A 26,374-nucleotide genomic window follows, 5' to 3' on the forward strand; every position below is an offset into this window, starting at 1 on the left:
TATTATACACTCTAGGCATTCCTAGATTATACCATCTTGATCTTTACCGTCTATCTTTCTTTCTGATTTCATTTATGTCCCCAGCCCTCCTCCCTCTATCATTCTCACATGCAGCTTCATTCAGTGTTTTAACATAATTACATTACAGTTAGGTAGTATTGTGCTGTCCATTTCTGAGTTTTTATGTTCAGTCCTGTGCACAATCTGTATTCCTTCAGCTCGAATTACCCAATAGATTACCCTATTTCTATCTCCTGATGGTCTCTGTTACCAAAGAAATATTTCAAGTTTATTCACTAATGTCAGTTCATATCAGTGAGACAATACAATATTTGTCCTTTTGTTTCTGGCTAATCACACTTAGCATAATGTCCTTAAGGTCCATTCATGTTGTTACATACTTCATAACTTTATTCTGTTTTACAGCTGCATAATATTCCATCTTACGTAAATGTCACAGATTGTTTAGTCAACTCTCTGTTGATAGACATTTTGACTGTTTCCATCTCTTGGTAATTGTTAATAATGCTGCTATAAACATTGGTGTGTAAATGCCCATTTGTGTCCTTGGCCTCGTGTCCTTTGAGTAGAGACAGTATATAGATAGGTCTGTTTTTTAATCCATTCTGCCAGACTATGTCTTTTGATTGGAAAATTTAATCCATTAACATTCAGTGTTATTACTGCATGGTTAGTACTTTCTTCTACTATTTTGCCTTCTGGATTTTATACGTCATATCTAACTTTCCTTCTTTTTACCTTTACTCATAGTCTTCCTTTCTACACTCCTCTCTACACCTCTCTCTTCTGTCTTTGTATCTGTCTCTAGTGTTTCCTTTAGTATTTCTTGCAGAGCTGGTTTCTTGGTCACAAATTCTCTCAGTGATTTTTTGTCTGAAAATGTTTTAATTTCTCCCTCATTTTTGAAGGACAGTTTTGCTGGATATAGAATTCTTGGTTGGCATTTTTTCTCTTTTAATAATTTAAATATATCATCCCACTGTCTTCTTGCCTCCATGGTTTCTGCTGAGAGATCTACGCATAGTCTTATTGGGCTTCTCTTGTATGTGATATATTGGTTTTCTCTTGCTGCTTTCAAGATTCTCTCTTTCTCTTTGACCTCTGACATTCCGATTACTAAATGTCTTGGAGTATGTCTATTTGGATCTATTCTCTTTGGGATACGCTGCACTTCTTGGATCTGTAATTTTAAGTCTTTCATAAGAGTTGGGAAATTTTCAGTGATAATTTCCTCCATTAGTTTTTCTCCTCCTTTTCCCTTCTCTTCTCCTTCTGGGACACCCACAGCACGTATGTTCATGCGCTTCATATTGTCTTTCAATTCTCTGAGTCCCTGCTCATATTTTTCCATTTTTTTTTCTATAGTTTCTGTTTCTTGTCGGATTTCAGATGTTCTGTCCTCCAGTTTTGAAATCCTATGTTCTGTCTCTTGAAATCTACCATTGTAGGTTTCCATTGTTTTTTCCATCTCTTCTACTGTGTCTTTCATTCCCATAAGTTCTGTGATTTGTTTTTTCAGACATTCAGTTTCTTCTTTTTGTTCTTTCCTTGCCTTCTTTATATCCTCCCTCAATTTATTGATTTGGTTTTTGATGCGGTTTTCCATGTCTGATTGTACATTCTGAATTAATTGTTTCAGCTCCTGTATGTAATTTGAATTGTTGGTTTGTTCCTTTGACTGGGCCATATCTTCAATTTTCCTAGTGTGATTTGTTATTTTTTGCTGGCATCTAGGCATTTAATTACCTTAATTAGTTTATTCTTGAGATTGCTTTCACTTCTTTTATCTGGGGTTTTCTTGCTGGATGAATTTGTTGTCTATCTTTCCTTTGACATTCCATTCAGCTTTATCTGGACCTTTAGCTTAAGTTTTGTTTAACAGAGGAGAATTTTTCAGTTCTTGTTTTCTTGTTTCTTGCCCTGCTTTTGCGGTGCCTTCCCCCCACACACACACACACACTTAGGAGGGTCTACTTAGGTATTATAGACCCCAGCCAGATTTTCCCAGACCAAACTGGCCTCCTATCAGGAGGAAAGAGTCACCTGCGTCGGTTTTACCTGAGGGTGAGACCCAGCAGGTTGAAAGACTTTCCTGTGAAGTCTCTGGACTCTGTTTTTCTTATCCTGCCCAGTATGTGGCACTTGTCTGACTGCAGTTCCCACCAGCATAAGATGATGTGGTACCTTTAACTTTGGCAGGTTCTCCCTGCTGGGGGCATGTTGGAGACAGAGGAGTGGTTGTAGGCTGGTTTTAATGGCTTCAAGTTACCAAGCCCTGGTGTCTGAATTCCTTGATGAAGGGATTCCACCTGAGAGATGGAGAGACTTCACCCCTCCCCTGGGGAAGACACTGGCTCCAGACAAGCCCCCCAAAGAACTCACTTCTGCCTATGCCTGGGGCAGTTGCAGCCTGAAAAGTCCAGCCGCTGTATCCAGAGGTAGTCAAGCCTTTGTAGATACAGAGCCACAAAAACCTCTGTTTCCTTCTTTTTTTCCCCCCTTTTTCTGTCAGTCCTGCCCCCTTGGCGCTGGGGCAAAAATGAGCAACCTCCGCTTTGATCAGGTTCACCTAAGCTGGGGGCCTATTTTAGTAGTCAGAATTTGTTAATTAGTTCCATAATTAGCGTTTGATTGTGCCCAGTCCCTGCTGCTGGTAAAGTCCTTTCCTTTCCCCTCTGGGAAGTGACCTGTGGGGGAGGGGCACTGGCCGCTGCAACTTTGGGAACTCACGATTCGGGGGGGTGCTCGCAGCTGGTTCAGCTGGTCCAGACTGGGGTACGCTGTGTCTGGTCACTGACATGGCCCCAGGATCTGTTCTGTACTGTTTCTGGTTATTTAGTAGTTGTTCTGGAGGACGAACTAAAACGTGCACGTTGTTAAGCCGCCATCTTGACCCGAAAGTCTCCTACAGCATACTTTTAATGAAGCATAATGTAGAATTACTGAATTCTAATAAAGCATATACTGCAACATTATTATTACTTTCTTGGTTTCACATAACACTGATCAACAGCTGCCTTGTGGATTTTATTTAACTCGAACAAATATCATTTTCTATGAGGTTCAGAGATGATGTGCTGCTTAGATTTTTTTTATAAAAAACTATATTATGTATTAATGAAAATACCTCCTTTTCTCCCCTATGTTACTGTTTTTTTCACTTCCTAAACCCAGTAAACCTTTTGCCAGAAACCTTTCAGCCTATCAGAAATGTAAGTTTTCACTTCTTTGTACATTATGATAGTCATTTTAAAAAACTATTTTAAGTAAGAATGCCCATCTTCATTGATGGAGCTATTTCAAAACTTGGAAATATATTTTCAGTCTAAAGAGCCTAAAAGAAAATAAGAATAGTAAAATTTAAATTTAATGAGAGAATAATGAAATTAGAACTATAAGAATTAAAGTTTTAAAATGAGCATAAAGTGCCAAGAATAAAAGAAAATTATAGAGGGAAATTAAAAAGTCAGCAGTATAATGGTTTTCAAAGTGGTAGATTATACTGCGGATGATGTCACATCTTAGGGTAGGCTGGGGGTGTGCAAGATAATTTAGCTTATTGTGGGAAAAAAATTGGAACCTCCTTAGACATTTATTTTCATTTCATCCTTGTAAATATAACAGAGGTTTAACACAGGTTCAGGTTAAACATTTTATTTATTGACAGAAATTGTCACCTAAATTTTTGTACACCATCAGTTTAAAGTATCTGAAAGCAGTGTGGAAAAATGAACATGGCTTTGAAGTCATGAACTCTGAGTCAGAGTTTTAATTTTTAAAAACTCTGGCTCAGTCAGTTTGTGTGGCCATTGCAAGTTAACTGTTTTGAACCTCAGTTTATCCAGTTATTAAATAAGGTAATTGTTTTTTCATGGTGATATTTTGAGTACTAAATGAGATAATATATATGGAAAAGGCTTTTCTAAAGTTTTCCTCCCTTTTAGTAACGTAAAAACAACCAACAATTTGGAGTTAAAAAACATTTGTTCTTAGAATGAAAATTGATTATCTGCTTAGCTTTTTGGATATTTTCCCTGTGATTATTTTATTTTTTTTAATTGAAAGATCTTCACACGCATACTTTCTATACATAGTGTACAAGTGGCTCACAATATCATCACGTAGTTGTGTATTCATCACCATGATAATTTTTTTAGAACATTTGCATCACTCCAGAAAAAGAAATAAAAGGGAAAAAGAAAAAACTCATACAAACCATACACCTTACCCCCATTGATCACTAGTGTTACCATCTACCCAATGTATTTTACCCATTGTCCCCCTATTATTTATTCATTCATTCATTCATTCATTCATATCCATGTTTTTTACTCATCTGCCCATACCCTGGATGTAAGGAGCATCAGACACAAGGTTCTGACAATTGCACAGTTACATTGTAAATGTGTACAATTGTCTTCAGAAATCTAGGCTGTTGGAACACAGCTCAACAGTTTCAGGTACTTCCCTCTAGCCACTCCAATACACCATAAACTAAAAAAGGATATCTATATACTGTATAAGAATAACCTCCAGGATAACCTCTCAACTGTGTTTGAAATTTCTCAGCCACTGAAACTTTATTTTGTCTCATTTCTCTCTTCCATCTTTTGGTCCAGAAGGCTTTCTCAGTCGCTTAATACTGGTTCCTGGCTTATCCCAGACTTTCTGTCCCACATTGCCAGGGAGATTTATACCCCTGGGAGTCATGTCCCACATAGGAGGGAAGGCAGTGAGTTCACATACTAAGCTGGATTGGAGAGAGAGGCCACACCTGAGCAACAGAGAGGTTCTCTGGGGGTAACTTTTAGGCCTAATTTTATTTATTTATTTTTATTTTTTAAACATTTTTATTATATACAACAAACAAATATTTTATACATGGTGTACAGTCAGTGGCTCCCAATTTCATCACACAGTTGTGTATTAATCACCATGATCATTTTTTTTTAACATTTACATCACTCCAGAAAAAGAAGTAAAAAAAAAAAACAACTCATACATACCATACCCCTTACTCCTCCCTCTCATTGACCACTAGTATTTTAATCTACTCAATTTATTTTAACCTTTGTTTCCCTTATTATTTATTTTTATCCATATTTTTTACTCATCTGTCTATACTGTAGATAAAAGGAGCATAAGACACAAGGTTTTCATAATCACACTGTCACATTGCAAAAGCTATATCATTATACAATCATCTTCAAGTAATGTGGCTACTGGAACACACCTCTACAGTTTCAGGTACTTCCCTCTAGCCACTCTAATACACTATAAACCAAAAAGGGGATATCTATATAATGCATAAGAATAACTTCCAGGATAACCCTCGACTGTGTTTGAAATCTCTTAGCTACTGACACTTTATTTTGCCTCATTTCTCTTTTCCCTGTTTTGGTTGAGAAGATTTTCTCAGTCCCTTCTTGCTGATTCCCAGTTCATTCTAGGATTTCTGTCCCACATTGCCAGAAAGGTCCACATCCCTGGGAGTCATGCCCCACATAGACAGGGGAAGGGCAGTGAGTTTGCTTGTCGTGTTGGCTGAGAGAGAGAGGCCACATCTGAGCAACAAAAGAGGTTCTCTGGGGGTTACTCTTAGGCCTAATTGTAAGTAGGCTTAGCCTGTCCTTTGCAGGGATAAGTTTCATAGGGGCATAGTTAAAGATTGAGCCCTTGGCCTATTGATTTGGTTGTCCCCACTGTCTGAGAGAGTGTTAAATTCTCCAAATGGAGAAGTTGAATATTTTCTCCTTTCTCTTCATTCCCCCAAGCAGACTTTGCAAATACTTCTTTATTTACTGCCCAAATCGCTCTGGGATTTGTCAGGGCATCACAGTAACCTGGACAAACCAACAAAATCTCACTCCCTATTCAAGAGTCCATGTACTTTTGGGGTTCCATTAAACTGACCATAAAAGTTAAATTAGGAAATGCACTACCCAAAATATAAATTTTGCACCAAATAAGCATCTCTCTCTTTAGTCTCACCCAGAAGTTGAGGTTTTAAAATATGGACGATATCATCCTTTACCCAGGCTTCTAGTATACCTTAGTCCTATCCAGATCAGCTTCATTCATATCTCTAGTTGAAATTGATCCCTTTTTCAACTTTTTAAACAGCTTCTGTATGGGATTCTTTTCACTTTCATAGCTTCAGAGTCTGATTCTCAGGTGTCACTCAGGTGTCCAAAGTTTCTGGGAAAGATCATTTTATATACAAACAGCTCAACATCTCAGAGAGTTTAGAATTAATACTTACACATCCTGAATATATATAAAGGCTGTAAGAGTTTACACTCTAGGACCCTTTACAAAAGCCGCAACCTGATAACCCATACTCTCGACTTCAGTTCACTGAATATAGTTAGTCCATATTATTGAGGCATGGTAATATTTGTCTTTTTTTCCTGACATCTCATTCAACATACAGCTCTTAAGGTTCATTTACCTAGTTGCAAGCCTCTCAACTTCATTCGTTTTTGTGGCGGCTCTGTAGTCTATTGTATGTATACACCATAGTTCCTCTTTCCGTTGCTCAATTGCTATATCCTTAGGCCATGTCCATTCATTGTGAATCAGGAACACTGCCACCCTGAACACCAGTGTGCGAATGTCCATTCCTCTCTCCACACTCAGTTCCTCCATGTTTATACTGAGCATCAGGATCATATGGCAAATCTATCCCTAGCCTCCTCTGGAACCACCATATTGCCTTTCATTTCCCTACTGACAATGAATAGGAACATCTCTTTCTCTGCGTGTTCTCGCGCACTTCTCTCTATTCATTTTTAAGTAGTTTTATTCGCACATCATTCAAGTCAGACTAAGTGTATAGACAGACATGCCTTCACCACCATACTTTCTTTATCTGGAGATATTTCCTTTTCTTCCACAAAGAATCTATATCCCTTTCCCAATACACACACACACACACACAGACACACACACACACACACACACAGCTGAGATTTAGTTTTGGCATAATGCCTTTGTTACTTTCAGTGGAAGCATATTACAATGTTACACTTGTTGACAGTAGACCTAGCTTACATTCATTGTACTTTTTCCCATATGTCATCTGTTTTCAACACCCTGCAATGCTGACATTCACTTGTTCTCCCTCATGCACAAAATTTTTTAATTTGTACCTTTAATTACTATTATTGTATGCTCTAGGCATTCCTAAATTATACCATCTCAGTATTAATCTCATCTCAGTATTAATCTCTGTCTTTCCTTCTAGTTTCATATGTGCCCCCAACCCTTCTCCCTCTGTCATACTCATATTCAGTTTCATTTATTGTACTTATATGATTGTGCTACAGTCAGGTAGTATTGTGTTATCCATTCCTGAATTTTTACACTCATTCCTGTCACACAATCTGTACCCTTCAGCACCGATTGCCCAATCTCTACCCTGTTTCTGTTTCCTGATAACCTGTGATCTTAACTTCAATTCTCCAAGTTCACTCATCAATGTTAGTTCATATTGGTGAGACCATACAGTATTTGTCCTTTTGTTTCTGGCTAATTTTACTCAGCATAATGTCCTCAAGGTCCATCCACGTTGTAATATGCTTCATGACTTTATTTTGTCTTACAGCTGCATAATATTCCATCATATATATATATATACCACAGCTTGTTTAGCCACTCATCATTGATGGACATTTTGGCCATTTCCCCCTCTTAGCAGTTGTAAATAATGCCACTATAATCATTGGTGTGCAATTGTCTGTTTGTGTCCTTGTCCTCATGTCCTCTGAATAGATAACTAGCAATGGGATTGCTGGATCATATGGCAGTTCTATATTTAGCATCCTGAGGAACCGGAAATCTGCCTTCCAGAGCAGCTGTACCATTTAACATTCCCACCAACAGTAGATAAGTGTGCCTCTTTCTCCACATCCTCTCCAGCACTTGTCCTTTTCTGTTTTTTTGATGATGGTCATTCTACTGGGTGTCAGATTTTGTGGTTTTGATTTGCATTGTATGCATTTTGATTTGATTAGCCAGTGAATTTCATCTGCCTTTTAACCATTTGTATTTTCTCCTCTGAAAAGTGTCTGTTCATGTCTTTTGCCCATTTTTTAATTGGATTGTTTGCCTTTTTGTTGTTGTTGAAGAATCTCTTTATATATTCTTGATACTAAACCCTTATCTGATATGTGATTTCCAAATATTGATTCCCATTGTGTAGGCTGCCTTTTTACTTTCTTGACAGAGTTCTTTGTTGCACAAAGTGTTTGATTTTGAGAAGTTCCCATTTAAATATTTCTTTCTTCAATACTTGTGCTTTGGGTGTAAGATCTAAGAAACCCCCTCCTATTACAAGTTTTATAAGGTTTTCCCCTACATTTTCTTCTAAAGGTTTTATGGTATTAGCTTTAATGTTTAGGTCTTTGATCCATTTTGAGTTAATTTTTTTTTAATTAATTAAAAAAAGAATTAACAAAACAATTAGAAATCATTCCATTCTACATGTACAATCAGTAATTCTTAATAACATCACATAGTTGCATATTCATCATTTCTTAGTGCATTTGCATCGATTTAGAAAAAGAAATAAAAAGACAACAGAATAAGAATTAAAACAATAATAGAAAGAAAAAAAAAAAACAAAAAACCTATACCTCACATGCAGCTTCATTCAGTGTTTTAACATAATTGCATTACAATTGGGTAGTATTGTGCTGTCCATTTCTGAGTTTTTATATCCAGTCCCGTTGTACAGTCTGTATCCCTTCAGCTCCAATTACCCCTTCTCTTTTTTTTTTTTTTTTAATTAACGGAAAAAAAGAAATTAACCCAACATTTAGAAATCATACCATTCTACATATGCAATCAGTAATTCTTAACATCATCACATAGATGCATGATCATCATTTCTTAGTACATTTGCATCGGTTTAGAAGAACTAGCAACATAACCGAAAAAGATATAGAATGTTAATATAGAGAAAAAAATAAAAGTAATAATAGTAAGAACAAAACAAAACAAAACAAAACAAAAACCTATAGCTCAGATGCAGCTTCATTCAGTGTTTTAACATGATTACTTTACAATTAGGTATTATTGTGCTGTCCATTTTTGAGTTTTTGTATCTAGTCCTGTTACACCGTCTGTATCCCTTCAACTCCAATTGGCCATTATCTTACCCTGTTTCTACCTCCTGCTGGACTCTGTTATCAAGGACATATTCCAAATTTGTTCTCGAATGTCCGTTCACATCAGTGGGACCATACAGTATTTGTCCTTTTGTTTTTGGCTAGACTCACTCAGCATAATGTTCTCTAGGTCCATCCATGTTATTACATGCTTCATAAGTTTATCCTGTCTTAAAGCTGCATAATATTCCATCGTATGTATATACCACAGTTTGTTTAGCCACTCTTCTGTTGATGGAGATTTCGGCTGTTTCCATCTCTTTGCAATTGTAAATAACGCTGCTATAAACATTGGTGTGCAAATGTCCGTTTGTGTCTTTGCCCTTAATTCCTTTGAGTAGATTCCCAGCAATGGTATTGCTGGGTCGTATGGCAATTCTATATTCAGCTTTTTGAGGAACCGCCAAACTGCCTTCCACAGTGGTTGCACCCTTTGACATTCCCACCAACAGTGGATAAGTGTGCCTCTTTCTCCGCATCCTCTCCAGCACTTGTCATTTTCTGTTTTGTTGATAATGGCCATTCTGGTGGGTGTGAGATGATATCTCATTGTGGTTTTGATTTGCATTTCTCTAATGGCCAGGGACATTGAGCATCTCTTCATGTGCCTTTTGGCCATTTGTATTTCCTCTTCTGATAGGTGTCTGTTCAAGTCTTTTTCCCATTTTGTAATTGGGTTGGCTGTCTTTTTGTTGTTGAGATGAACAATCTCTTTATAAATTCTGGATACTAGACCTTTATCTGATATATCATTTCCAAATATTGTCTCCCATTGTGTAGGCTGTCTTTCTACTTTCTTGATGAAGTTCTTTGATGCACAAAAGTGTTTAATTTGGAGGAGCTCCCGTTTATGTATTTCCTTCTTCAGTGTTCTTGCTTTAGGTTTAAGGTCCATAAAACCGCCTCCAGTTGTAAGATCCATAAGATATCTCCCAACATTTTCCTCTAACTGTTTTATGGTCTTAGACCTAATGTTTAGATCTTTGATCCATTTTGAGTTAACTTTTGTATAGGGTGTGAGAGATGGGTCTTCTTTCATTCTTTTGCATATGGATATCCAGTTCTCTAGGCACCATTTATTGAAGAGACTGTTCTGTCCCAGGTGAGTTGGCTTGACTGCCTTATCAAAGATCAAATGTCCATAGATGAGAGGGTCTATATCTGAGCACTCTATTCGATTCCATTGGTCGATATATCTGTCTTTATGCCAATACCATGCTGTTTTGACCACTGTGGCTTCATAATATGCCTTAAAGTCAGGCAGCGCGAGACCTCCAGCTTCGTTTTTTTTCCTCAAGATGTTTTTAGCAATTCGGGGCACCCTGCCCTTCCAGATAAATTTGCTTATTGGTTTTTCTATTTCTGAAAAATAAGTATTTGGGATTTTGATTGATATTGCATTGAATCTGTAAATCAATTTAGGTAGGATTGACATCTTAACTATATTTAGTCTTCCAATCCATGAACACGGTATGCCCTTCCATCTATTTAGGTCTTCTGTGATTTCTTTTAACAGTTTTTTGTAGTTTTCTTTATATAGGTTTTTTGTCTCTTTAGTTAAATTTATTCCTAGGTATTTTATTCTTTTAGTTGCAATTGTAAATGGGATTCGTTTCTTGATTTCCCCCTCAGCTTGTTCATTACTAGTGTATAGAAATGCTACAGATTTTTGAATGTTGATCTTGTAACCTGCTACTTTGCTGTACTCATTTATTAGCTCTAGTAGTTTTGTTCTGGATTTTTCCGGGTTTTCGACGTATAGTATCATATCATCTGCAAACAGTGATAGTTTTACTTCTTCCTTTCCAATTTTGATGCCTTGTATTTCTTTTTCTTGTCTAATTGCTTGGGCTAGAACTTCCAACACAATGTTGAATAATAGTGGTGATAGTGGACATCCTTGTCTTGTTCCTGATCTTAGGGGGACAGTTTTCAATTTTTCCCCATTGTGGATGATATTAGCTGTGGGTTTTTCATATATTCCCTCTATCATTTTAAGGAAGTTCCTTTGTATTCCTATCCTTTGAAGTGTTTTCAACAGGAAAGGATGTTGAATCTTGTCAAATGCCTTCTCTGCATCAATTGAGATGATCATGTGATTTTTCTGCTTTGATTTGTTGATATGGTGTATTACATTAATTGATTTTCTTATGTTGAACCATCCTTGCATACCTGGGATGAATCCTACTTGGTCATGATGTATAATTCTTTTAATGTGTTGTTGGATACAATTTGCTAGAATTTTATTGAGGATTTTTGCATCTATATTCATTAGAGAGATTGGTCTGTAGTTTTCTTTTTTTGTAATATCTTTGCCTGGTTTTGGTATGAGGATGATGTTGGCTTCATAGAATGAATTAGGTAGTTTTCCCTCCAATTCGATTTTTTTGAAGAGTTTGAGGAGAATTGGTACTAATTCTTTCCGGAACGTTTGGTAGAATTCACATGTGAAGCCATCTGGTCCTGGACTTTTCTTTTTAGGAAGATTTTGAATGACTAATTCAATTTTTTTACTTGTGATTGGTTTGTTGAGGTCATCTATGTCTTTTTGAGTCAAAGTTGGTTGTTCATGTCTTTCCAGGAATCCGTCCATTTCATCTAAATTGTTGTATTTATTAGCGTAAAGTTGTTCATAGTATCCTGTTATTACCTCCTTTATTTCTGTGAGGTCAGTAGTTATGTCTCCTCTTCCATTTCTGATCTTATTTATTTACATCCTCTCTCTTCTTCTTTTTGTCAATCTTGATAAGGGCCCATCAATCTTATTGATTTTCTCATAGAACCAACTTCTGGTCTTATTGATTTTCTCTATTGTTTTCATGTTTTCAATTTCATTTATTTCTGCTCTGATCTTTGTTATTTCTTTCCTTTTGCTTGCTTTGGTGTTAGTTTGCTGTTCTTTCTCCAGTTCTTCCAAGTGAACAGTTAATTCCTGCATTTTTGCCTTTTCTTCTTTTCTGATATAGGCATTTAGGGCAATAAATTTCCCTCTTAGCACTGCCTTTGCTGCGTCCCATAAGTTTTGATATGTTGTGTTTTCATTTTCATTTGCCTCGAGGTATTTACTAATTTCTCTTGCAATTTCTTCTTTGACCCACTCGTTGTTTAAGAGTGTGTTGTTGAGCCTCCACGTATTTGTGAATTTTCTGGTATTCCGCCTATTATTGATTTCCAACTTCATTCCTTTATGATCCGAGAAAGTGTTGTGTATGATTTCAATCTTTTTAAATTTGTTAAGACTTGCTTTGTGACCCAGCATATGGTCTATCTTTGAGAATGATCCATGAGCACTTGAGAAAAAGGTGTATCCTGCTGTTGTGGGATGTAATGTCCTATAAATGTCTGTTAAGTCTAGCTCCTTTATAGTAATATTCAGATTCTCTATTTCTTTATTGATCCTCTGTCTAGATGTTCTGTCCATTGATGAGAGTGGTGAATTGAAGTCTCCAACTATTATGGTATTTGTGTCTATTTCCCTTTTCAGTGTTTGCAGTGTATTCCTCACGTATTTTGGGGCATTCTGGTTCGGTGCATAAATATTTATGATTGTTATGTCTTCTTGTTTAATTGTTCCTTTTATTAGTATATAGTGTCCTTCTTTGTCTCTTTTAACTGTTTTACATTTGAAGTCTAACTTGTTGGATATTAGTATAGCCACTCCTGCTATTTTCTGGTTGTTATTTGCATGAAATATCTTTTCCCAACCTTTCACTTTCAACCTATGTTTATCTTTGGGTCTGAGATGTGTTCCTGTAGACAGCATATAGAAGGATCCTGTTTTTTAATCCATTCTGCCAGTCTATGTCTTTTGATTGGGGAATTCAGTCCATTAACATTTAGTGTTATTATTGTTTGGATAATATTTTCCTCTACCATTTTGCCTTTTGTATTATATATATCATATCTGACTTTCCTTCTTTCTACACTCTTCTCCATACCTCTCTCTTCTGTCTTTTCGTTTCTGACTCTAGTGCTCCCTTTAGTATTTCTTGCAGAGCTGGTCTCTTGGTCACAAATTCTCTAAGTGACTTTTTGTCTGAGAATGTTTTAATTTCTCCCTCATTTTTGAAGGACAATTTTGCTGGATATAGGAGTCTTGGTTGGCAGTGTTTCTCTTTTAATAATTTAAATATATCATCCCACTGTCTTCTAGCCTCCATGGTTTCTGCTGAGAAATCTACACATAGTCTTATTGGGTTTCCCTTGTATGTGATGGATTGTTTTTCTCTTGCTGCTTTCAAGATCCTCTCTTTCTCTTTGACCTCTGACATTCTAACTAGTAAGTGTCTTGGAGAGCGCCTATTTGGGTCTAATCTCTTTGGGGTGCGCTGCACTTCTTGGATCTGTAATTTTAGGTCTTTCATAAAAGTTGGGAAATTTTCAGTGAAAATTTCTTCCATTAGTTTTTCTCCTCCTTTTCCCTTCTCTTCTCCTTCTGGGACACCCACAACATGTATATTTGTGCGCTTCATATTGTCCTTGAGTTCCCTGATACCCTGTTCAAATTTTTCCATTCTTTTCCCGATAGTTTCTGTTCGTTTTTGGAATTCAGATGTTCCATCCTCCAAATCACTAATTCTATCTTCTGTCTCTTTGAATCTATCATTGTAGGTATCCATTGTGTTTTCTATCTTTTCTACTTTGTCCTTCACTTCCATAAGTTCTGTGATTTGTTTTTTCAGTTTTTCTATTTCTTCTTTATGTTATGCCCATGTCGTCTTCATGTCCTCCCTCAATTTATCGATTTCGTTTTTGAAGAGGTTTTCCATTTCTGTTCGTATATTCAGCATTAGTTGTCTCAGCTCCTGTATCTCATTTGAACTATTGGTTTGTTCCTTTGACTGGGCCATATTTTCAATTATTTGAGCGTGATCCGTTATCTTCTGTTGGCGTCTGCGCATTTAGACAGATTTCCCTGGGTATTGGATCCAAAAGTTTGGAAGATTTTTCTGTGAAATCTCTGGGTTCTGTTTTTCTTATCCTGCCCAGTAGGTGGCGCTCGTGGCACACGTTTGTCTGCGGGTCCCACCAGTAAAAGGTGCTGTGGGACCTTTAACTTTGGAAAACTCTCGCCGTCCAGGAGGTTCGCTAGCCGAAGCGGCTTGGAAGAGTGCGAGCCGGCCCGGGGTCCGAACGCGGGGAGGGTTGCTGGCCGCCGCAGCCCGGGAAAGCGCCCGTCTGAATTTCCTAGTCGGCCCGGGGCGACAAGCGTGGCGGGAGGGTACCAGCGGCAGTGGCCCGCCCAGGAGAGTGCACGTTCCCGGGGAGTCACGGGTTTGAAAGGTGCCTCTCCCACCCGTCACCGTTCTCCGCGGCCTGGGGATTTCCGATCCAATTCTCTCAGTTGGAACGGGGGGCCGCGCGTGGTGTGGTCGCCAGCCGCCGCGTTTTCAGGGTACCACCTCTCCAATTCTCCCAGCCGGCCCGGGAAGGGGGAAGGGAGTGACTCCGGCCGCTTGCCCCCCTGCCCGGTGAAGCCCGCGCACCTCGACGATCTCACCCAAGCGGCTTTTCTCAGCCAGCCAGCCGTTCCAGGATGGGGTACGCTGTCTTTTTTATCTCTGTTGTGGCTTTGGGAGCTCTCTGTATCGTTTCTACTCCCCTAGTAGCTGTCCTGGAGAAGAGACTAAGATCCGCGCGTCTTACTAAGCCGCCATCTTCTCTCGAGTTAATTTTTATATAAAGTGTGAAATATAGATTCTTTTTATTCTTTTGCAAATGGATATCCAGTTCTCCAAGCACCGTTTATTGAAGAAGCTGCTCTGTCCTAGGTGATTTGGCTTGACTGCCTTATCAAAGATCAGTTGTCCATTGATGAGGGGGTCTATATCTGAACACTCTATTCAATTCCATTGGTCAGTATATCTCTCTTTATGACAGTTCAATGCTGTTTTGACCACTATAGCTTCATAATACACTTTAAAGTCAGGTAGTGTGAGACCTTCCACTTCCTTTTTCTTTCTCAAGATATTTTAAGCTTTTCGGGCCACCCTGCCCTTCCCAGTTAATTTGGTTATTGATTTTTCTATTTCTGCAAAGTGAGTTTTTTGAATTTTAATTGGTATTGCATTGAATCTATAAATCACTTTTGGTAGAATTGACATCTTAACTATATTTAGTCTTCCAATCCATGAACACAATTTGTCCTTCCATTTATTTAGGTCTTCCATGATTTCTTTTAGCAGTTTCTTGTAGTTTCCTGTATATAGGTCTTTTGTATCCTTAATTAAATTTATTCCTAAATATTTAATTCCTTTGGTTGCTATTATGTTACAATATTCCTAAATATTGTAAATGAAATTTTTTTACTTGATTTCCTTCTTGGATTCCCCATTACTAGTATATAGAAGCACTACTGATTTTGGGTTGTTGATAGTGTATCCTTCCACTTTGCTGTGCTCATTTATTAGCTCTAGTAGCTTTGTTGTATATTTTTGGGGATTTCTGACCTATAGTGTCATATTGTCTGCAAACAATGAGAGTTTTATTTCTTCCTCTCCAATTTGGATGCCTTTTATTTATTTTTCTTGTCTAATTGATGTGGCTAGAACTTCCAGCACAGTGTTGAATAATAACGTGTCAGTGGACATCCTTGTCTTGTTCCTGATCTTATGCGGGAAGCTTTCAGTTTTCCCTATTGAGATAATGTTAGCTGCGGGTTTTTCATATATTCCCTTTATCATGTTGAGGAAGTTCCCTTCTATTCCTATCCTCTGAAGTCTAAAATCAAGAAAGGATGTTGAATTTTGTCAAATGCCTTTTCTTCATCAATATAGAAGATTGTGTGTTTTTTCTGCTTTGATTTGTTGATATGGTATATTACATTAATTGATTTTTTCATGTTGAACCATCCTTGCATACCTGGAATAAATCCAACTTGGTCATTGTATATAGTTCTTTTAATGTGCTGCTAGATTCGATTTGCAAGTATTTTGTTGAGGATTTTTGCATCTATATTCATTAGAGAGATTGGTCTGTAATTTTCTTTTCTCATTATAGCTTTGTCTGGCTTTATAGTATGAGGGTGATGTTGGTTCATAGAATGAGTTAGGTAGCTTTCCCTCCTCTTCAGTTTTTTTTTTGAAGAGATTGAGCAGAATTGATACCAGTTTTTTCTTGAATGCTTGATAGAATTCACATGTGAAACCATCTGATCCTGAACTCTTCTCTTTTCAGGAGCTTCTTGATGACTGATTCAATCTCTTTACTTGTAATTGGTTTGTTGAGGTTGACTATTTCTTCTTGAGTCCATGTTGTTCATACCTTTCTAGGAAGTTGTCCATTTCATCTACATTGTCCAGTTTATTAGCATATAGTTGCTCATAGTGTCCTCTCATTACTTCCTTTATTTCTGCAGGATCAGTGGTTATGTCTCCTCTTCCATTTCTGATTTATTTATTTGCATCCTCTCTCCTTTTCTTTTTGCCAACCTAAAAAAGGGTCCATCAGTTTTATTGATTGACTCAAAAGAACCATCTTCTGGTTCTGTTGATTTTCTCAATTGTTTTCATGTTTTTAATTTCATTTATTTCTGCTCTAATCTTTTTTTTTTCCTTTTGTTTACTTTGGGGTTAGTTTGCTGTTCTTTCTGTAGTTTGTCCAAGTGAACAGTTAATTCCTCGATTTTTGTTCTTTCTTCCCTTTTAATGTAGGTTTTTAAGACAATTTCCCTCTTAACACTACCTTTGCTGCATCGCATAAATTTTGATATATTGTGTTTTCATTTTCATTTGCTTCAAGATGTTCACTGAGTTCTCTTGTAATTTCTTCCTCGACCCACTGGTTGTTTAAGAGTATGTTGTTTAGCCTCCATATGTTTGTGAATTTTCTGGCCCTCTGCCTGTTACTGATTTCCAACTTCTTTCCATTATCTGAGAAAGTGTTGTGTTATTTCAATCTTTTTTGATTCATTGAGGCTTACTTTGTGACTTAGCATATGGTCCATCCTTGAGAATGATCAGAGAGCACTTGAGAAAAATGTGTATCCTGCTGTTGTGGGGGTGTAAGGTCTGCCTTCTGATTATTCTTGATAATGTTCTCCTTGTTTAATAAAAAACATTGTAGTCAGTGCTTGGGAAAGCGCAATCAAGTGACGAAACTGGGAAGCTTTACAACCAACTTTGAATGTATGATATTTTCTCTTTTATTTTTTTTAACTTTTTTGTATTGTGAAATATATATATATAACAAAGAAAGAAAAAGCAATAATTTTCAGAACATACTTCAACAAATACTTACAGAACAGATCCCAGCATTTGTCATGGGCTACCATTCCACCATCTTGGAATTTTTCTTTCTAGTTGCTCCAAAACACTGGAGGCTAGAAGGGCGATTAATATAGTGATTCAGCAGTCATATTCATTTGTTAAATCCTATTTTTCTATTATACCTCTTCCTTCTCCTCTGATTCTTCTCCCAATCTATAGGGATCTTTGGACAATGCAAGTTCTGACTTTTTCATGTTGAGAAGGGGTGTCAGACTAAAACAAAGGGGGATATAATCAATCGATGATCTTAGGCTGGTCCTTCTGGGTTTCAGGATTTATCTGACTTAGGAACCTCTGGGAATTAGAGGTCCCAGGAAAGCGAATTTAGTGCATGAAATCTTTGTAGTCTCAATTTGAGCCCTAAATGTTAAGTCAGCAGGAGTGATGTTGATTAGGGTTTAGCAAACCATGCCAGTTAGTACTATCTAACTGAACTTTGTGTAAGAGTAGCTTCCAGAATAGTGGCTTGATTCTATTTGATCTCTCTTGGCCAGTGATGCCTGATTTTATTACGCTTCTTTTCCCTCTTTTGTTCCAGAAGGTGTTGTCGATCCCACAGTGCCCAGGCCAGACTCCTCCCTGGAAGTCATACCCCATGTTGTCAGAAGGATTTTCACCTCTGATTATCATGTCTCTCATAGAGGGGAGGGTAATGATTTTCCTTGCAGAGTTGTTCTGAGAGAGAGAGAGAGCGAGCGAGAGAGAGAGGCAGGCCACATCTGAGCAACAGAGAGACTTCCTGGAAGCAACTCTTTTACCTCGTTATGGGTAGTCTTAGCTTCCCCCCAGTGAAATGAATTTCATAAGGGCAAGCCTCAAAATCAAGGCCTTGCCTCCAGATATGTCTCTGCTCCAGATAAGTCCTGAAATGCAGAGGGGCCAGCCTCTCCAGAACATCAACTGGTTCCAACCCCCTATCCCATATTATCAACAGCCCCTTCCAACCTGAAAAATTTAGAATGGGCATAGCCCAAATACCCCTAAAGAGTGGGAAAAAGATCAAAGGTGATGGTGGCATTATACAGAGAAGGTAGGGTTTAACAAAGGAGTATGATTACTGATCATTATATTGATATTTCTTTTAGTCTCCAGTATCTTAGATCAGCTAGAAGTAAAAAACTAAAATTGTGGAAATTGTAACCCATGCTCAACTCTGAAATCTGTTCTACAAGTAATTGTTGTAATGTGCTTTGAAATTTACTGCTTTTCTGTATACATGTTATTTTTCACAAAAAGGACAAGTCGATTTTGATGATAAATGCACGATTATATGATATTGTGAGCCATTGATTGTACACTTTAGATGATTACATGGTTGTGAATATATAATATATATCAATAAAAAATAAATAATTTTTTAAAAGATCAAAGGAGAAGGTAGAGTTATAAAAGAGAAGATAGTATTTACCAAATGAGTCTGATTCATGAATTATTATATTGATATTTCTTTTAGTCTCCAATGTCTTGGAGCAGTTAGAAGGAAAAACCTAAAATTGTGGAACTGTACTCCATACCAAACTCTGAACTCTGTTTTATAACAAACTGTGTCGTGCTTTGAAATTTATTGCTTTTTTTATATGCTATTCATTTCACACACATACACACACACACACACACACACACACACACACACACACACACCATGAAAATAACTTGAAAAAAAAGTTTAAAGAAAAAAAATCAAGGACTTGGCTTATTTTCTTGGGGGTCCCCAATGTGTGAGTGTAACCTGGGTTTCGCAGATGGGAACATTTAATAGTTCCATACATAACACACATTCTGTATCCCCTTGAACCCTCAAGGGACTCTACCATTACCTTTTTTTTTTTCCACTGGCAGGTACTGGGAATCAAACCCCGCTCCAGCATGGCAGGCGAGAACTCTGCCTGCTGAGCCACAGTGGCCCGCCCTACCATTACTTTTTTAATTATCAGCCTATTATAGTCTGAAATGTGTACTGGTATTACATTAAGCTATACAGAATTACAAGACCTTGTTCCCATTCTGGACTCCAAGAGTTTGGGTTGTTTAAATGGACTGTCCAGGCAGGTTGATTTAGATTATATTGCCAAAAATTTAGGTTCTAGGCACAATAAACCTCTCTGCCTTTGGTCTCATATAGTAGGTGAAGGTCTAGAGTATATATACTATTATCTTTTACCCTGCATTCTGGTTTAATTTTTTTTTGTTTAAGCAGTTATACATTTACAAAAGAATCTTGCAAAAAGTACAGAGTTCCCTTATTACCCTCTCCCCCACCACACACAGTTTTCGCTGTTACTAACATTTTGCATTAGTGTGGTACTTTGTTAAAATTGATGAAGTAATATTTTTATCATATACTATGTTAGGGTTAATCTGTGTTGTACAGTTTTATGATTTAAATTTTTTTTATTCTGATAACATATATACAACCTAAAATTTCTCTTTTTAACCACTTTAAAATATGCAATTCAGTGATGTAATTACATTCACATATAAAGCAGGATACCATCCAGTACCAAAACTTTTCAGTCCCCCCAAACAGAAATTCTGTGCCAATTAAGCATTAACACCCCTTTCCCCATCCCCTACCTTGGTCCTTGGTAACCTTATATTCTAGTCTGACTATGAATTTGTATATTCTAATTATTTCACTCAGCATGATGTCTTCAGGGTTCATCCATGTTGTTGCATGTATCAGAACCTCGTTTCCTCTTCATGGGTGAATAATATTCCATTGTGTGAATGTACTGCATTTTGTTTATTCATTCATATATTGATGAACACTTCAAGTTACTTCTACCTTTTGGCAGTTGCGCATGATGCCTCTATGAAACTGATGTGCATATGTCTGTCCGAGTTCCTGCTTTCATTTCTTTTGGGTGTATATGTAAATGTGGGCTTGCCAGATCTTATGGTAATTCTATATGGTAATGAACTGCCTGAGACACTGCCAAACTATTTTCCACAGTAGCTGTACCATTTTATATTCCCACCAACTATATACAAGAGTTTTTATTTCTCCACATCCTCTTAAATACTTGTTAGTTTCCTTTTTATTTTAAATAGTAGCCATTTTAGTGGGTAAAATATCTCATTGCGGTTTTGCCTTACATTTTCCTAATGGCTGATGATCTGAGCATCTTTTCATAGGCTTATTGACCATTGGTATATCTTCATTGGAAAATGTCTATTCAATTCTTTGTCCATTTTTAGATTGGGTTATCTTTTTTGTTTGTTTACTTGTAGGATTTCTTTGTATATTTTGGATATTAATTAATCCCTTATTGGATATATTATTTCCAAATATTTTCTTCTATTCTTTAAAGTTGTCTTTTTACTTTCTTGATAAAGTCCTTTAATATGCAGAAGTTTTAATTTTGATGAAATCTCATCTGTCTATTTTTTCTTTTATTGTTCATACTTATAATGTAAAGTCCGAGAAAACATTCCCTAACACAAGGTCCTGAAGATATTTCTTTGTTTTCTTCTAGGAATTTTATAGTTTTAGTTCTTGTATTTAGGTCTTTGATCTATTTTGGGTTAATTTTTGTATATGGTTTGAAGTAGTGGTACACTTTCATTCTTCTGCATGTGGTTTTCCAGTTTTCCCAACCATTTGTTGAAGAGTGTCTGAAGTTGAGATCTTGAACAAGTAATTTAATCTGTTTGCTTCCTATCTGTAAAGCAAAGGGATTGTACTAGGTGATTTATAAGATGCCTTTCTACTCTTAAATATCAGTAATTTTGTTCAAAACAGCATATAATTATTTTGAACGAAACTGTCATCCTGGGGTAAGAGTTGGTGACATATCTTTGACTACACATAGGTGGCAGTATGTAGGCGTTCTTAAATAACATGATTGCTTTTTTTATTCCTTGAGAGCAGTTTTCATCAGTTGTAAGTAGGGCTAAGTAATATTGTAAAATTCACAATATTTGTGTTTGAATTCCCAGAAATTGTAGTATATGACTAATAAATAACAACTGATATTTTTATCATGCATGTTTTCTTAAGAAAACAATATTATTAACTAAGGAAAAATGTTTAGAGCTTGCTATAGGAGATTAATATCTGAATTTTTACTTTATAATTTTATTGAAGCATAATTTACATAAATAAAACTTACCTGTTGTAAGTACACAAGACAATAGTTTTTAGTGAAATCCATTCACTAGTTGATAGAAACTTGGATCATTTGCTCTTAGGGCTATTATGAATAATGCTTCTTTGAACATTCAGGGTAAGTCTGTATATGGACATGTTTTCATATATTTCATGGGTGGATTTCTAAGAATGGAATTGCTTGGTTGTATAGTATATTCTTTGACTTTTAAAGAAACTTCCAAACTGTGTTCTGAAGTGGCTGTACCTTGTGCTGAGATGGCTGAACCCCAGCAGTGTATGGGGGTTCCAGCTTTTCTACATCCTCACCAATAACTTGACATTGTCTACCTTTTTGATTATAAGATTTGCTGTGGGTTTTTTTTTTTTTTTTTTTTTTGGTATACTGTGTGGTGGGATCACATTTCATTCTTTTTTTCATGTTGAGTATCCCATTATCGTAACACCATTTGTTGAATTTGGGGGGGGGCTGGGGTGAGGGGCTAGTGCATGGACCCAGAATTGAACCCAGGTCTGCTACCTGGCAGGCAAGAATTCTACCACTGAACTACTCTTACACCCCTAGGATTTGCTTTTCAATCCATTTTGATTTAATATGTGTGTGTTTTTTTTTAATTATGTATAACATTTACATGGTTTAGAAGTCAAAACTACATTAAAGAAGTATATTCGGAAGTCTCACTAACACCCCATTTCTAACCATTTCATTATTTTCAAGTTTACCTTTCTGCATAAAACAAATGGTTTTACTTTGTGATGCCAGTAAATACCTATATATAAGTATGCTACATTACTTTTTTTGAACCTTCCTCTTCTCATTATTTAATGTAGCCTAGAAATTATTTCATATCAGTTCATGGAGAACTTTCTCATTCTTTGTCTTTAAAAAAACTGCATAATATTCCACTGTGTGGCTATATACCATATTTTACTCAGTTTCATATGCTTAAGCATTAGGTTGTTTCCAATATTTTTTATTACAAATAATGCTGTAATGAATAACCTTATGCATATATTATTATATATTTGTGGAGGACTGTCTGCAGAGCAAATTCCTAGACATGGGATGCTGGGTCAAAAGATAAATGCATTTATAGTTTTGTTAGATATTGTTAAATTCAGCGCCATTTTGCATTCTAACCAGCAGTATATGAGAGTGCCGTTTTTCCAAAGCCTAAATAGAATGTAATAACATTTCTCACTTACCAGGCTGGCCAGAATTCTAAAGCTTATATTCTCAGTGTAGTTTTAATTTCCATTTCTCATTTTAAGAGTGATATTGAGCATCTTTTTTATGTGTTTAAGAGCCTTTTTATAATTTTTTAATCTGAATAACGACATTGATTTTGAATCCTAGATCCATAGCTTACTAGTTATTATACTTTGAACAAAAATTCTTTTAAGTTTTTTTCTTCTTTATATCTTTAAAGTGAGAACAATAAGACTTACTTATTGGGTTATTAAATAGGTTAATTTTTAAAAGAAAAAGGAATGTGAAGCACCTAACAGTGCATGGCACAGAGTAGGTACAAGTTCCTTTTTCCTCATCTCTACTTCAGAATATAGGCTATATATTGCCTACAGATAAGCAGCCCAGTAAATTTAATCATTTGTAGTATGTTAAACAATATGGTCATTACAAACTACTGCCTTTTAATCAACATTTTAGCTTTCAGATTCTGAAAATTGTAATATATAGCGTTTATCTATAATTAATAGCCCTGGATTTGGAATTTAGAAGCATGATTCTCTCATTTCATCCATGTGTTTTAACAGAATCAGAGTACTTTGTTATTGTTATTCTTGTTTGTTTGTTTTTAACAAGGTTCTGACCTGCCTGAGGCTTATTTTTCTGTAGAAGTAGAAAATATCTTAGGTTAAACGTCACAGAATTATCTTCTCTTCATTTTTCCTTTCCTTGATTGATTGCTAAAATATATACTTCTGCCCATAGTCAGTAGTATCAAATTTTTGTATTCACCCACATATTCTTGGCTGTCTAATTTTTTTTTTCAAAAGCCTAGTTTTGTGAAGCACTATTAATGAAGGATTGCCTGTCCATTCCTTTGAGTATCTGAAAGTGCTTGGACTGCATTATCTTGGCCCTTTGCAACTTAGTTTTTCCTGAAGTATAATTGTAGTGTAAGGTCTTTTATAAAAAAAAAAAAAAAAGAAGAAGAAGAAAGAAAAGAAAAGAAAAAGTCACTCAAAACAGAATTTTAGTTTTTTTTAAGGATGTTATCAGAAACTTTGTCCATTATATCATCCATAATTCTCTTTATGAGAACTCTCTGGTGAAATTTCTCTCAAGTATCAGCATCTTGGAAAAACTGCACTTCTCTTAAAACTGTAATTGGTTTGCTTTTATCTTATGGATGTGTATTTCATGCTGTGGTTTGCTAACTAGTAAGCTTAATCCACATTTGTGGTGTTTTGGAGAGTAATAAAATGTGCTTTTTGGTGTGCCATTCTTATTATCTAAATTAATATTTTATCATATATATTCTTCTGATAAATTGCCTCAAATCCTTATGCAAAGAGGCAGGATGTGATGTGTGTGTGTGTGTGTATTACACCTCAGTTGTGCAAGTTAGCAGGTTAAAATTGTCTTAAATGATTCCCTATTAAATTATCCTTCACGTCGAAATGGTTACAAAGTTTCTCTCTCTGATCTCTGTATATCCCTCTCTTTTCCTGCTGATACCTTGCTCTGTTTTGGTTCAGGGTCTTGTTACTTCTTTATCACATTTTCTACCCTATTTTCTTTCTGTCTGGTACCTTCTACATGCTGTATAGTGTGACTGAAGATCTCATCCTAGTATCAGGATCTGTTCATGTGTCTTAATATAAAATCCTTCTGTGGCTCCCCATAGCTATCAGTTATACTTGGACTCTGTAACTTAGCACATAAGCCTTTTCCATGATTTGGCTTCTTTAGTTTCAATCCTCTCCAGACCTTTCATTTTCATCATCTTGAAGTTTGTCCAGAGCAGTTTTACCAATTTTATAAACCCCATACCATCGGTGTATGAGAATTCCTGTTGTTTACCATATTCTTCAACACTTGGAATAATTAGTCCTTATAATTTTAGGTTAGTCGTACCTCATTGTGGTTGCAGTTTGCGTTTCTTAAAAGAGTGATGAAGTGGAACAGTTTTCATTTGGAAAACTGATCCCATTTTCCATAGTATAATCTATGCTCTATGAAGGCACAGGGATTGTCAGTTTTGTTTACTGCTGTATCTTCAGTCACAACAGTGCCATCCTTTCATGTAGTAGGCACCCAATAAATATTTTACTGTGGAGTAACTAGTGTAAGAACAGAACTAGATGAACACTGAATTGAGAATTTATAGAATTGGGCCCATTAATTGATTCTGTCAGGGTCAGCAGACCCTAACATCTCTGGGTCTTGGTTTTCTTGTCTGTAAAATAAGAGAGTTTAACTATACTCTCTGTAAGATATAATTCAGCTATGATATTGTGTGATTCTGGAATTTATGAATCTCTTTTCATGTTTATATTATTATGGGACTCATTTTCACATACTCAATTTTTTCTAGTTCTTTCTCTGTATTTCAGTTCACATCCTCACTTCATTTTCACTTACCTTTATTTTCTTTTCGAAATAAAATGTCACCTGAACATAACAGTAGCAGTAAGCACCCCTGGCACTGGTGTCTAAATTCTGTTCACTAAATAGAACCAGGGCTCCTGCATGAAGAATAGGCTGATTTCCAGTGCTGTAGTGGAAAAAGTACAAGATGAGATTAGAACAATCTTTTTGCTCCAAGACATCAGGGATTGTTTAAAGAGTAATGGGTCATTTTATAAAAAAGACTTAGGAGTCAGCTTGAAGGGGCTGTCCTTGTCTAAATCTGGGTTTTGAACATCAGAGTAAATAGTTGATTGTAATGGGGGGTAGCCCATTGATAAAAAATAATTTTTTCTCAAGCCCATATGATAATAAATGAATAGATGAAAGGATAGGGAAGAAGATAGGAAAATGAATGCCAATAGACTGATAAAGTTAGAAAATCATTAATGGTGTTAAAATTAATGGGCTCTCCTTCTAAGCCCAACTCTGCAAGTGAAATCATTGCCCTACCACCATAAGTGGGACATGACATCTAGGTTGAAAATCTCCCTGGCTTCATGGGATGAGCCTGGCTCTGGCACTGTGGGATCAACAATGCCATCCTGACCAAAAGGGGGAAAGAAGTGTAACAAATAATATGTCAGTGGCTGAGAGACTTCAAATAGAGACGAGAGGCTACTTTGGAAGTCACTCTTATGCAAGCTTCAGTTAGACATTGCTACCCATTATAACTTGCGTAACCCCAAACAAAACCATTCCTGCCAATACTAAAGAACACCTAGGGTGTTATTGAAAATTCTTCAAAGGTTCACTGCACTAGGGCAATTTTCCAGAACCCTACAACCTCCAGATGGGTTCCTAGGCAGATAAGTCCTGAAACGCAGAGGGGCCAGCCTCTGTAGAACATGAACTAATTCCATCCCTGTATCTGATACATCTACAGCGCCTTCTAATAAGAAAAATGTAGAATGGGCATAGCCCAGATACCCTAAAGAGTCGGAGAAAGGTCACAGGTGATGGTGTAGTTATACCAAGAAGGTAGGGTTTAACAAACGAGTAAGATTGCTGAATCATTATTTAGTATTTCTTTTAGTCTCCAGTATCTTAGAGCAGCTAGAAATAAAAACCTAAAATTGTAGAAGAGTAACCCATACCAAACTCTGAAATCTGTTCTACAATGAATTGTTGCTTTGAAAGTTATTGCTTTTTT

At 36.5% G+C, this 26,374-nt stretch overlaps 1 protein-coding gene across 8 annotated transcripts in view; it reads left to right on the plus strand.

The window, feature by feature from the left end:
* Nucleotides 1–26,374, plus strand: part of NIPBL (NIPBL cohesin loading factor) — a 230,179-nt gene that overhangs the window by 77,666 nt on the left and 126,139 nt on the right. The gene's annotated exons all lie outside the window — the stretch shown is intronic.

Source organism: Tamandua tetradactyla, chromosome 9 (genome assembly GCF_023851605.1).
Source record: "Tamandua tetradactyla isolate mTamTet1 chromosome 9, mTamTet1.pri, whole genome shotgun sequence".
Lineage (NCBI taxonomy): Eukaryota > Metazoa > Chordata > Mammalia > Pilosa > Myrmecophagidae > Tamandua > Tamandua tetradactyla.